The 13,103-nt window shown below is 39.8% G+C and overlaps 1 protein-coding gene across 1 annotated transcript in view; it reads right to left on the bottom strand.

Annotated features, from left to right (window-relative positions):
• Positions 1-13,103, bottom strand: part of LOC130606589 (dynein axonemal heavy chain 5-like) — a 459,050-nt gene that overhangs the window by 298,983 nt on the left and 146,964 nt on the right. The window contains exons 61-63 of the transcript XR_008974019.1: positions 10,138-10,346; positions 4,489-4,710; positions 1,145-3,156 (exon numbers count right to left, since the gene is read on the bottom strand). The gene's annotated coding sequence lies outside the window, so the exon portion shown is untranslated. The remainder of the gene's footprint in view (positions 1-1,144; positions 3,157-4,488; positions 4,711-10,137; positions 10,347-13,103) is intronic.

Here is a 13,103-nt window from a genome sequence, read left to right as displayed (position 1 = left end):
TCAGACTCGAAGTAGCAACTCTACCGAATGGAAGGATTGCATAGGGCAAGAGAGGGAGACAGAGAGAGGAAGACGCTTCCTTCAACCGTAAATTGCACATCTTAACTCTACTGTAATTACATGCAAAAAGGAAAAAAGGTTTTGCTTATAGGATAGACTGGAGGGTTTGTTTGATTGTTCTTTTTACTAGTTATAGGAAGTCTTTTCTGGAACCAGGCAACTGTATGTTCTTTTTCAGTGAAATACTGTCATTTGTCTAATTCTTCTATAATTTACCTGCATCTATTCTGCAAGATTTGACTTTTTCTTAAACACATAAACAAGATTTAGTTACTGAAATGAAAATGTCAAAGTTCAAAGAAACTATTTCTTTGCATTTTTATACAAGAGAACACTAAATGCTAGAACATAATTGCCCATAGATTTTCTTTATGCAGCATTTTGCTTATTTTACTTCACAAAGAAAGGAAGTGATGCAGTTTTGTGAAGTTTATCATGTAGCACTGCATATAACCTCTATCAAATGTGTGGTTGTTAATGTTTACTTCTAGCCTTAGCTGTTCAGAGGGAGTTCTTCCAGGGCCTCAAAGCATTTCCATGTATGCTTTTCATTTGAAGTTATTATCAATGTTACTGACTTGAATTTTACATCTACAAAGAGCTCAAAGTTAATTTACTCCATATTCCCTCTTACAGGTAGAGGATGGGGAGAATTCATGGTTTAAGCCGAGCTGGTAACTCAGCACCACACAGCTGTTTGCTTACACCTCCCCATTTAGCCCCCTCTGGGCTGGATGGGGAGGAGAATTGGAAGAATGTAAACCCCACAGGTTGAGAAAAGAACAGTCCAATAAAGTACAATATAACACTAATGATAATAATAATAATAATAATTATAAGGGAAATAACAAGGGGAGAGAATATAAAACTAAAAGGGGAAAGAAAAAAAACCCAATGAACACAAGTGATTCACAATACAATTGCTCACCACCTGCCGACCAATACGCAGCCCGACCTGAGCAGCAATCTGGGCCTTCTGGGTAACTCCCTCCCTTTTCTATAATGGGCATGACATGCTGTGGTATGGAATATCCCTTTGGCTAGTCTGGGTCAGGTGTCCTGTCTCTGCTTCCTTCTGGCTTACCGTGACACTCTTCACTGGCAGAGCATGAGACTGAAAAGTCCTTGATCAGGGTAAGTGCTACTGAGCAACAACTAAAACATTGGTGTGTTATCAGCATTGTTCTCAGACTAAAACCAAAACACAGCCCTGCACCATGTACTAGGAAGGAGAAAAATAACTGTGACAGCTGAACCCAGGGCAGTAGAACACTATGGTTTACAACCTCAATTTCTATACAACAGCAGAGATTTTGCTGCTAGAATTCCCCTTTATCTTTTTCAGAATTTCCAAGAGCAATGAATTTAATCCCAATCCTCAAACCAAAAAATTCTCAATGAAATAGGCTGATGTACAGCTGTACTGCAGGGGAGCCTGATGTGCCTCTTTTAAACAGGCGGTTTCACTTGGTGAAAGAATCTTGCGGGCACTCGTTGTGAAACAAGTGCTGCTCCCAGCTCAGTGGGAGAAAGGGACCCTGTCACTGTCTGCTCTGTTTTCCAAGACGAAATCTGGCACTTTCTGCTTAGTTGTGGGTGGGAGTGTGAATAACAAACTTCCTCGCCAAAGGAGTCCTGCAATTACTATCTGCGGAGTAAAACTAGTTATGGGAAAGGATGAACTACTTTCTTAGACACCAGCTGAAAAGAAATTGAAGTGTTTATACAGAAAATTAGTGTTTACAAGGAGAAAAAAAAGTGATTAACAAAGCACCCACTGCAAATCCTTCTTTCATAACATCCAACAGCAATTTCTTTTGCTTTGAATTTGTGCTAGTGAAAAAAGACAAACATGTTTTCCGCCAATATGTGTCTGTCTATTAAAAGAGAAATAGCAATCACCCTTCAGTTACAGGGTAGACAGCGATGGTCACAACAAACAAAAATTACTTCTGCTATTTCAGGTGAATCTACTCCCAGAAATGGCCTGCGTATTTTTCTTCTTTTTTTTTCACCTAAACTGGTGCAAAATACAGAATAGAAAGCAGTTACAAGGTTTGAGTCTGCAGGATTTGGCACTAATGCCAATGGAGCAAATACTGATAGAGCCAAACCGGTGTTCATATGTGTTTACTCTAAGGGTGCCAAAACTTTTTCTTGCTAATACTGCAGAGGTGCACATCTTACTTAATGGGCTTTATGTTTAGAAATGAGTTAACACATGCAAAGGCTACTACTAGTGCAAAGCTGAACTCACCTGTTTGTACAACTTCTATGATCCCATAAACAAGTGCCTATTCAAGGAAATGGTAGCATCCATTTGTAAAACCACCCAGAAATTTTACAAATGCAAAATCAAAGGAACTGTGCATTGGAGTATTTGCAGATAAACAGAAAGTTTTACCACATGTTTAACTCACTTGCCATTACAGCTTTAATAACGCTATGGATGAAAAGTTTTCAACTACAAAGTTGGATTTTAAAAGAATTATATTATGGAAAAGTCTTGTATGAAGAAGAAAAGACAAAACCTACAAAAGAACCACCATAAATGTTGAAGCAGTTGTCAGTATCATAAGCACTTTTTTCCTAGCTAGCTATTCCATTATGATCGAGCTAGTTGATTATATTCTCACTTGCTTCATAACAGTTGCCAAATTTTACACCTGCAGTTGTTTTCCCTCTGGTATTTCCAGGATAAATACACTCAGTATTTTTGCTGTGAGCAGAGTAAACTGATCTATGAGCAATTAACACAATCACTTGCTAATTCTCATACCCCTGTGAGAAGGTAGCCACCACTTTGACAATAACAACTAAAGTCCTACTGGCTCCAGATTAGTCTTCCTAGGTGGCTCTTTTTTAATAGCTCTATTCTTATTTTGAGCTGCACAGTAGTGCAACCCCCCGTAAAGTCCAATGATCAGGATTCTGCACTGTTTTCAGATTCAAAGAGAAAATGTATGTCAGATCTGTTCTCTGGGGCTTTTTGTAGACAGGGCAGGAGTACACACTTCCTTGTTGCTTCTTTGGATCAGGTAGTGCTGTTGTGCTAACAGCGTACACGTGTACTACAGGAAGACTTGTGAGCAGCACCTGAAAATGTTAAAAGAGACACAGGGCTCAGCATTAGAAAAGCAGGATAGGGTGTCTGAACTCCAAACACTAGAACTAGATTCAGTGGTAGCCTTCAGTAAAAGCACCAGCACCTCAGCAGAGGTACATGAGAGAACATGTGTCCCATGCTCACTTCCATATTGACCCCAATGTAAAGCCAGTGGGCAGCTCAGGGACAACAGACATCTGGAAGCCTGGAAGGAAGAGAAAGCAGCAGAAACCTGGAAAACTGCACACCATTGAAGTAAATGGAAAAATGACAGTGTGGTTCTAGGAGAGAAAAAGAAAGACCATTGTCTTTTTTCCCATCCCTCGCCCCTTCGGCTGAGTTCCCTATTTTCAACCCACCTCCTGTTCTATGAATGGCAGGACTTGAAGCTACAAACGTCACGCTGCCTTTAGTAAGCCTCCTTGTTACCCCTGCACTGCTGGCAGTGGACAGTCAAAGTTCCAAAGGGCCTCTTGGGTATTATTCCAGACTAGATCCCCTCAGGTCTAACATCAATAGAAAGTACTCATTGGCCGGGGGGGAAAGCAGGACTCAAACACAAGAGCAACATGGAAGCTCTGTGAACACTCCAGAGCACCTGGGTAAACTCCATGTTTGAATGTGTATTTTGGCAAAGCAGGCAACAGAAGCTACAGCTGGCAAGGTCTGGTTTAGAGAAGTTTGTTATCAGCCAGATGCAGAAGTGTTTTACCTACAAAGAGTAAATACCTCAACTCCAATTCCAGGACAGTTATCATTGATTTGGCAGCTTTCCCTGGGTGGTGACTACAGCATCTAATCACTACTCCATAGCTAGATTTTAAATCTGCTTAGTCACATCAGGAAAATATAACTTCATGCACGGATAACTGAGGGTAAGCCCAGAACTAATACTCATCCTCCTATTCAAAAACAAATGTAGGGGTTTCTAGTCATCCAAAACAGTGACCTCCACAGCAGCTGTGATCAGACCTAGTCCTGGGCTTTGGAAACTGTGGTAGGGTCCCACTTGGTCAGTCAAAAGAAGGCTGACTGGGGGATGCACTATTTTACTTAAACACAGCTGTGCTTCTGAGGTCCCTGAAGCCAAGAAGCCCAGCATCTGTTTGCCGTAGTGCAGTGCATCCTAAAATAGTTTTCTGACAGTTTTCTTTATTTGGTTCTGGTGGGTAAACACTGTCCTCTTCCCACCCCTCCTAAAACCTGTTCTACCCTCTTAAAACCTGTTGTGAAACCACTGCTGCAGGCACTCAAAATGCCTCCTGGTGTTCTCTGAGCACACCACATTATGCCACAGCTTGTTTTGCTCACTTCATGCTTACCTTTGGTGCTGCCTCCACCAGCTTACTGTTTTTGCGGTCCCAACCTGCCCCTTCGAGGAAAAGGCCATATATATAAACCCCACCAATGTCAGCAGGAGGAGGGCCAACAACATCTTCTTTCATCATCTTGGTCACTTCATTGTGTAAAACAACACTGTCGAGTGCCCAGCCTTTTGCTAAATTCATGCGAGTTGTCTCTTGCCTCATAGCAGTTAGGAATCCCTAAGGAGATTGAATATGACATAAAGGGTTTAAAACAACCTTCAATTTACCCATTTCCACCTTTTTTCCTATATAAGTGACATAAGCAGTATAAAACCTCAAGCCGCAGAATCTCATGTACATATAAAACTAAATTCAGTAGTGTAAATTCAGTGCTTTCCTACACTTTCCCAGTCCCATTATTCTTATATACTTGGTGTGCATGTGTTAGTGCTAAGAAACCACCATGTTGGTTTATTTACCATTTTGGAAGCTTCATGTATAACTCACCTCACTTCACATGCCTATGTACAACCAGCCAGATAGAGAGACGTTTACAAGGCTGCCTGATTAATGTGTTTTGTGAGGTTTCAAATGCAGATAATTGCTAAGCCACAAATAAAACTGTTATTTTGTGTGTTATATTACCCACCTTTTCTTAGACGAACATTGTAAAAATGCTTTTCAGTCAACAAATCTCGAAGCATTTTACAGAACACAAAGAACAAACTGGAATTATGCAATTAAATAGTGAAATACCTCCATCAGTTTGCTCAGTGCAAAGCCTTAATATACTACAATAACATACTATTGTAGACAGCAGCAAGATAAACTCACAGCACTTCAGCATAGAATGAAACTAATTCTCTGTTCCAAAGAACTACAGTCTCATGATACAGTTACAAGCTACCACAAGACAAGCCAGGCTGAAGATGCTGGTTATTTTCTCTTGTATAACTGTTCACGTGCACATGCACTGCATCACATAGGAAGCACCTTAGTCCTAAAAGACAAGAGAAAAAACTGGTTTGCACTTCCAGTGCACATGCTGTAGGTGTACACCTTATCTCACCTTATGGAAAACCATTCCATAGCCAGGAGATGAATGAGTGAAACACTAAAATTGAAGATGAAAGAGCAAGAGGGACTTGTTGAGAAGGACAGCTAGGAAAGAAGAAGTTTCAGGACAGATTTCAGAGCAGAAAAAGACGGTATCTGGAGACAGATATGAGGGAATACAAAGCCACATGGGGAACACATAAAGGTGGGTAGTAAAGAGCAAACAGTACAGCTAGGAAGAAATCAGGAGCAATAAGGGAATTGAACAAGCCTTTTAATTTTCTTCAGTATTCACCATGCAGGATGCTTGGTTGAGCTACTGTTAGGGCCAAAGGAATGGAAAGAAGTCAGATACACAAACATTAGTATACTGGTCTACGCAGAGGCCAGCCTCTGGCTGCTGGGACTGGAGCTCTTGTTGCACAGGTGTCCTGGGTTCAGCAGTAGCAGTCATTTTTCCTCCTTCTTAGTAGCTCATGCAGTGCTGTGGTTTTGACTTTCAGCCTGGGAACAGTGCTGATAACACCGATGTTTTTAGTTGTTGCTCAGTAATGTTTACTCAGACCAAGGACTTTGTGAGTCTCATGCTGTGCCAGGGAGGAGGGAAAGCCAGGAGGAAGCAGAGACAGGACACCTGACCCAAACTAGCCAAAGAGGTATTCCATACCACAGCATGTCATGTCCAGGATGTAGAACTGGGGGCAGTTACCCAGAAAGGTGAGATCACTGCTCGGTCGGGCTGAGTATCGGTCGGTGGTTGGTGAGCGGTTGTATTCTCTTCCCTTGTTATTTCCCTTATCATTATTTTTATTGGTGGTAGCAGCAGTGGTTTGTGTTATACCTTAGTTACTGGACTGTTCTTATCTCAACCCATGGGAGTTGAATCTTTTGATTCTCCTCCCCATCCCTCTGGGAGCAAGGGGGAGGAAGGGGGGGGAGTGAGCAAGCGACTACATGGTTCTGAGTTACTGATTGGACTTAAACCACGACAATCTGCTAAGCACTTTGTAGCGATACCCTTTAAATTATGAGAACATGAGATGACATTTATGAATCCAGATGTTTCAGTTAACTGACATTGGTTGCTTCTCAATATCATTCCAGAGACCCCAGGACAAGTATTCTAAAGAGGTTTTGTGATAGCAGAGATAATTGTAATTGCATTAGAAATAGTTGGGAACTCTAGCGCATAGCTAAGGGAGACAGGATTAAAGTTCTTCTATCAGAAATGTCATTAAGTGAAAGCAGAATCCTTGTAGTTAATTTGTGGAATTTTAATTCGTAGGAACATGCTAGAACTAGTTTAAAATACACGGTGTTCACTGCCAGAAGGCTCCAGAGGGCTACTGGATCCCAGATAAAGTGAAATATTCAAGAAAGAAGAGCCTGAAGAGAACAAGGCAGAGCAATGACTGTATTAAGGGAATCAGTTCAAAGGCACTGTGGACACATTGGAATAAAAGTAAGCTCAGAGCTGTGAGTTGTCTTCAGGAATAAGACTAAGACTGCAGACTATTCTGACAGAAATGGCAGGACCTATATGCTGTCTGCAGTGGGACTTGTACCACTGCTGTGCTCATTTGAATGAATCCTAGGCAGTGTTTAAAGACTACAGCTGTGAGCTGAAGGCCCAACTGTGTACCCCAGAGCAGATGAATGGAACAATAAACAGCAAGAAAAAAATTAAGTGACTCTATGGCTGAGGGCTTATCTCTCCCTAAAAAACCCTGACAGGAACATAATGGACCACTTGCCATGACATTTGTTTTGATTTCCTTGTTTGGGTTTTGTTTTCTTGTGTGCTTTTTTTTTTTTGGGGGGGGGGGTGGGGTGGGGAGCATGTTGAGATTTCAGAAACAGGGAAAGTTATTTCTTCTTTCTTCACCTGCCTTTTCCTGAACTTCTCCCTGGCCTGCTCAATGAAGGCTGCTAAAGCTTTGTCCCTTCGTCTTCTAACAACCCATGCAAACTAACCCTGAACATTTCAGGGAGGGAGAAGCAGGCATCCCTGGAAGCTATGACAAAAGATATGGAAATCCGTTCAGTCTATTGCTTTCACAATCATATTCTCTTCTTTATCTTGCTTAGGTGGTTCCTTATTTGTCACTTATTTTGCAATTTCCACAGCAACCAAATTATGACAGGTTTACTAGAATTAAGTGGGCACCAAGGAATAGAGACGTTATACTTCATATCCTTATTAGCATTCACATTGCTTTGGCATCTAAGGGTCTTCGAAATAGGCTGAGGGTTCATTATGCTAAGTAGTATGCAACCATAAAGACAGTTCTGCCTCACAGGTCTTAAAATCCATATATAGTGGAAGTGACAGCAACTGGATACAGTGATGTAAACAAGGAAATGCTGCAATATGGAAATTGGGAGGTAGAAATGAAACATGCATAGTGTTTTGTGGGTTTTTGTTTTTTTTTTTTTACGAAAAAGTCCAGTAACATCAGATTAACTTCCAGGAGGGAAAAAAATTCACTTCTTGCTTTGTTCACCCCAGCTATCTTGGCCCAATGCAGACACACAGAGGGAATTGGATTTCTTTTACCCAGAAGCCTGAGCCTGCCCTCATTTGTATCACTATAAATAAAGATTAACTTCTGTGAAATTACTGAATTCATCCTGGTGTATAAACAGTCCAAGAGAAGGCAGAGTCAGGTCCTATATTATTTTTTATTGCCAGAATGCCTCATTCTCCCAGGGCTGTAAATCTACTTTATTGCCTTGTGTTATCCATGGCATTTATCCATTGACTATAAAGCAAACACTGAGATCTATGCAAGTAGGCAAATCACAAATTACTGAGGAGCTGCATTTCATCTCACAAATAAAAGGATTTTTTCCTGACAGTTTCTCAGGCATTACAAACAAGCCATTAGAACCACAGCAGTAATACTCCATCACCTCAACTTGCTTGAGAAGATAAATATTCTTAACATAAGAAATACTGATTTTAAACACAGTGATATGACTATTAACAAAACAATAGTTAATTAAATAGTAAAGGAGTCTTTGCTCAGGTGACTTTCTTGTAGAATGAGCCACTTCCATAACCCAGGTTACAGAAAATGGAGACTACAACTGTAACAATCTGATTCTTAAGCTTGTGATTGTCATCACAAATACATTTTGAAATCAGGTAAGCATATCTCATTCTGGGATTTTTTTTGCCTGCACACTATGTATTTAGGGATTTTTAGACCTATGTGTTATGAAGTGTTAGATTTTTGCATTTCTAGAGGCTTTCTCACTTACTGTGGTCTATGAAATCACAACTTGTTAGAGGATATTTTACTCTGATTATTTGGCAGCTTTTTTGAGAAATCCAAATGTATACATCCAAAAGAAAGTAGGATACCTGATTTAGGCTGGCAAAATTTCAGAACTGAGAAAACCCCAAAGCACAAAAAAGCTAGCTAAAATGGTCAGTACAAAGTCTGTATCAGCTCCTGCCCATCTGTAAAGCAAAAGCAAACACCAACAAAACCAAAAGCCTGTTAAGGTTGCATGCAGCCTGGTCATTGCAAAAGTTAGTTAGGAATACTTCAGAGTGCGATTATCAATGTGTTGTTAACAAACCAAGTATGGAAGCATAAGCATTTTATTAAACCTCCTACTCCTCTCCCTCATACTTTTGCTTGGGAACCCTTTGCTCAGGGATTCTGTAAGAACACTTCCATGCTATAAAGTTTTATCGGCAGACAGCTGACACAGACAGAAGAGATGATAGATGGATATTTCCCAGCAATAGTCCTAGAGAATATCTGCCAATGCTGCTTTCTCTATTCTAGGCAGCTGTTTCAGCTAGCTTCTGCATTGCTAACAAGTACTGAGATTAAAATAGATCTTTAAAATAGCTTTTGCTAAGGCTTCACAGGAACCTGTTGGCTGGATACTCTCACAATGACTCACTTCCACAACTCTCACTTCCCACAAACATCTTTGAATCATGAAAAGCTTTAATGAATGTGTACAACTGTGTAAAGACACTACACGTCACCTAGGTATGTATACTTTACCTCTTTTAACTCTGTTGTCAGCTGTTCCCTTTTTTGTCTTTCATTTTGTGCCAGGTTTTTATTTCAGATGGTGCAGGCAAGAGGCTGGGTTTTTTCTATGTCTCTGCAGATCAAGTCTGGCACAATTCGAGGGTGATATAAATAACAAACCTTCCATTTCAAGGAACTGATTTGCAAGGATTGAGAGCCAAGCCCAAATCTCTTCTTCCTATGTCAAAGTTCTAAAACTTATCTTTTTTTGTACTCAAAGGAATTTTCATGCAATGAATGAAAAACAGATTACTGTAACAGAGGAGGGGGGGAAAGGATGATAACACTCAAATGTGAAAAGATGTACCTACTCAATTTTCACACTATAATTAAAGCAACCAGAAGATGAATTCCATTATTTCAGTAAAATTATTTTGGTCTAGCAAAAATTTTTAGTAGATGTTGATATTAATTTATTCTGCATTTATGCTAAAAATGGAATTTAGATTATACTTCAGATAGTCACAATTGAGTCAGCTTGAAATTCTCTCAGGGTTTAATTTAACTGTTACATAGGAGTTAGCTAGAAAGATTGATCTGGCAATCTTACCTGTGGATTAAAGAATCCTGCTATCCAGAACTGGTTTGGTCGGCCATTCCGCAGCCAACTGCTGAACTGCTGGTTTCTTTCAAGAAGCTCAGTAAACCAAAATCCTAAAGTAGCCGACTCCCAGGAAATCCTAAACCATAGTTTTGGAATTCTAGCATCATACATATTATCTAAAGCATCTTGCAATTCTTCTGACATAATTATGGTTCCTGGAAGAGAAAGTAAAACATTCAGAATGAACTTTCCCCTAGCTTGGAGAGGCAATTAAAACTCCCAACCGACATTCTGAATCTAATAAATCCCTTTTTGTTCTGCTTTAATTGCACACCTGTTGCACTAAAGTCTTATCAGTTTGCACTTAATTTGCTCAAACTTGATTCAAAGCTAAAGGTGACAAGATAAATGATATTTTGTCTGTTATTTTGATCAGAAATAAAGTGGGTTTTTTAAACAGCTCCTTTTCCCTCATACACATTATTTATATTCATCATATTCACATAGTGTTTGGAATGTGATTAATCATTTAAAACTTTTAATATATTTTAATGGTTCCTACACACACAATCAATGATAGAGATATACCGTGTAACTCATCTATATCTTAAGCATGTACTGACAATGATTATATTCAGGAAATTTACTGTTATTAATCATAGATAACTTTCTACATTTCCATTAGCAAGATTCTCAGTGGGAAAACAGTACGTAGAATAAAGCTAGAGGCAAGAATTATTTGGGGGGGGAGGGTAGTGACAGTGTGTACTCACATATTCCATGAATAGTACTGTTGTGTCCATTAAAATACTGACATTTACGAAGACAGTAAGTTTTCAGTGACACTCACCATTTCATGTGCCAGAAGTTCCTGTATCTTGTCAGTTTGTATTCTCAGTAGCACTGAGATCTGGCATATGGCTGTGCCTCATTTGCATTATAGAAGCTTTTCTGGAAGCTTCCATTCTGATTAAATGTTCATGTAATACTCATGTTCAATGTACCATCATACACACAGCTGCTGTAACTGCCATAAGAGCCACAGGAGATACCAAACAGAATTAGGTGGCTTCTACCACAAAACATGTAAAGGAAAGGGAAGTGCTCTAGGTGACTGCAAACAACTGCAATGGCCCATCTAAACATACCTGGAAGGAAATGTGGCCTGTAATAGGTAAGCATTTTACATCCCTTTCTTTCATTGAATTTGGAAGGTCCCCAGTTCAGGGGAAGAAGAATATCCAGGAACCAAACACCAGCTTTTAATTTAGAAGAATGCAGCAGCCAACCTAAAAACTTGTATAACATTTTGTGCAAATTTGGTACTTTCTACTATAGATCAATCAATGCCAAATAGGCTTCAATTTCTTCTAGCATGAATGTTAATGATCTGCACCTCTATGCACCTTTTTTTTGCACCTCTCTATGCACCTCTTTTTTGCACCTGTCTATGCACCTCCTTTTTGCACCTCTCTATGCACCTCTTTTTTGCACCTCTCTATGCACCTCTTTTATGCACCTCTCTATGCACCTCTTTTTTGCACCTCTCTATGCACCTCTTTTATGCACCTCTCTATGCATGTCTTTTTTGCACCTCTCTATGCACCTCTTTTATGCACCTCTCTGTGTACCTTTTTTTGTGCAACAAATGCTATAAGAAAACCAGCAACTTTTACAAAACTGCAAGTAAAAAATACTGTCTGTCCCACATTCTCTGTACTGGCTTCATAGTCAGGTCCAGAATCATGTTTTGGTACGGCTAAGTGTCTATTATAACACAATTAATAAACCTTCTCTTTGGGTATAAATCTCTGTAACACACAACCAAGAGCACCAACATTTAAGAAAGAAGTCACTCTGTGACTTCTGTGCCACCTCCCCTTTGCCTAGAGAATTGCAGTGTTACATCATACACTTTATTCATGCTCTGGAGGCAGAAAAAGTGAAAAAGTCATGCAACACACTTTGGTTTCAAGTTGGAGCAACGGTAGGGTGGGCAGAAAACAAATGAAGAGCATCTTGTTTGAGCCTTGGGGACCATTACCATCCAAAGTAAGTAAAAAAAGAACCCTTTAATCTCTGGTTCTTCCTTGTTTTCAAGCTGATGCAGCCAACTTGCTCCTGCAACAAGAGTCACGAGAGAGCTACATGTTCTCCTCCATTTTTGTGGGCAGGCTGGAGCTTTTAAAATAGGGAGATACAACTAGTCTCTGACCCAAAGCATAGTGAAATCTTAGGATGTCTGCCCGTTATGACTCAGAGCAGCTGCTGAGAACACTAAGCCAGAGTGTTCTTGAGGATGAGGTATGCTCACAGTTCTGGCCTTGCCCATGTAGCCGCATAAATATTCCTAGTGAGTGGGTGTCATCTCTGGCAGTAGGCATACAGTGCTTGAATTTCAGCACTAAATGACATTTGTGGGCGTTGGGATGCATTCCTGCAACTAAAATACTCTCATTAAAAGAAAAATAAAAATAAAAAAAAAAATTGTCAGAAATAAAATCAGTAACACATGAGAAAAACAGTGGCATCTTTCTGAAGAAAGGTGACACAGGTGTTTGAAAACCTACATTTGATAAACTGTATGAGTAGCACAATCATAGGCTTCTCATATTTAACTTTTGAGAAGCTCAGAGCACTGGTTATCATATGAAGAGACTGAATGTCCTATGAACTTAACATGACAGGCTTGAATGTTCTATGAATCAGACAGGCCAGTTGTTTATAACTTGGTTATTTTGGGGTTTACTTTGTGATATTCCCTTTCTTGAATGGAACAAAGCTCATCAGAAAATGACTGATGAAAAGTCAGGTCAGTTAAAGACATCAGGGTATTTCCATGCTTCAAAAATAATATGTACTATAGACATACCGTTTGCACAGTATACACAGTTTGGAAATCAGGATTCCCCTTTTTCATTGCCCTAGATTTATACCATCTCACTTCTAAACCACATCTAAATGTATCTAAT

Source organism: Pezoporus wallicus, unplaced genomic scaffold (genome assembly GCF_028554395.1).
Source record: "Pezoporus wallicus isolate ANWC-B61680 ecotype Strahan unplaced genomic scaffold, APGP_CSIRO_Pwel_v1 contig_749, whole genome shotgun sequence".
Taxonomy (NCBI): Eukaryota; Metazoa; Chordata; class Aves; order Psittaciformes; family Psittacidae; genus Pezoporus; species Pezoporus wallicus.
Note: the sequence above shows the minus strand (reverse complement) of the source record. Positions and strands in the feature narration are given on the sequence as shown.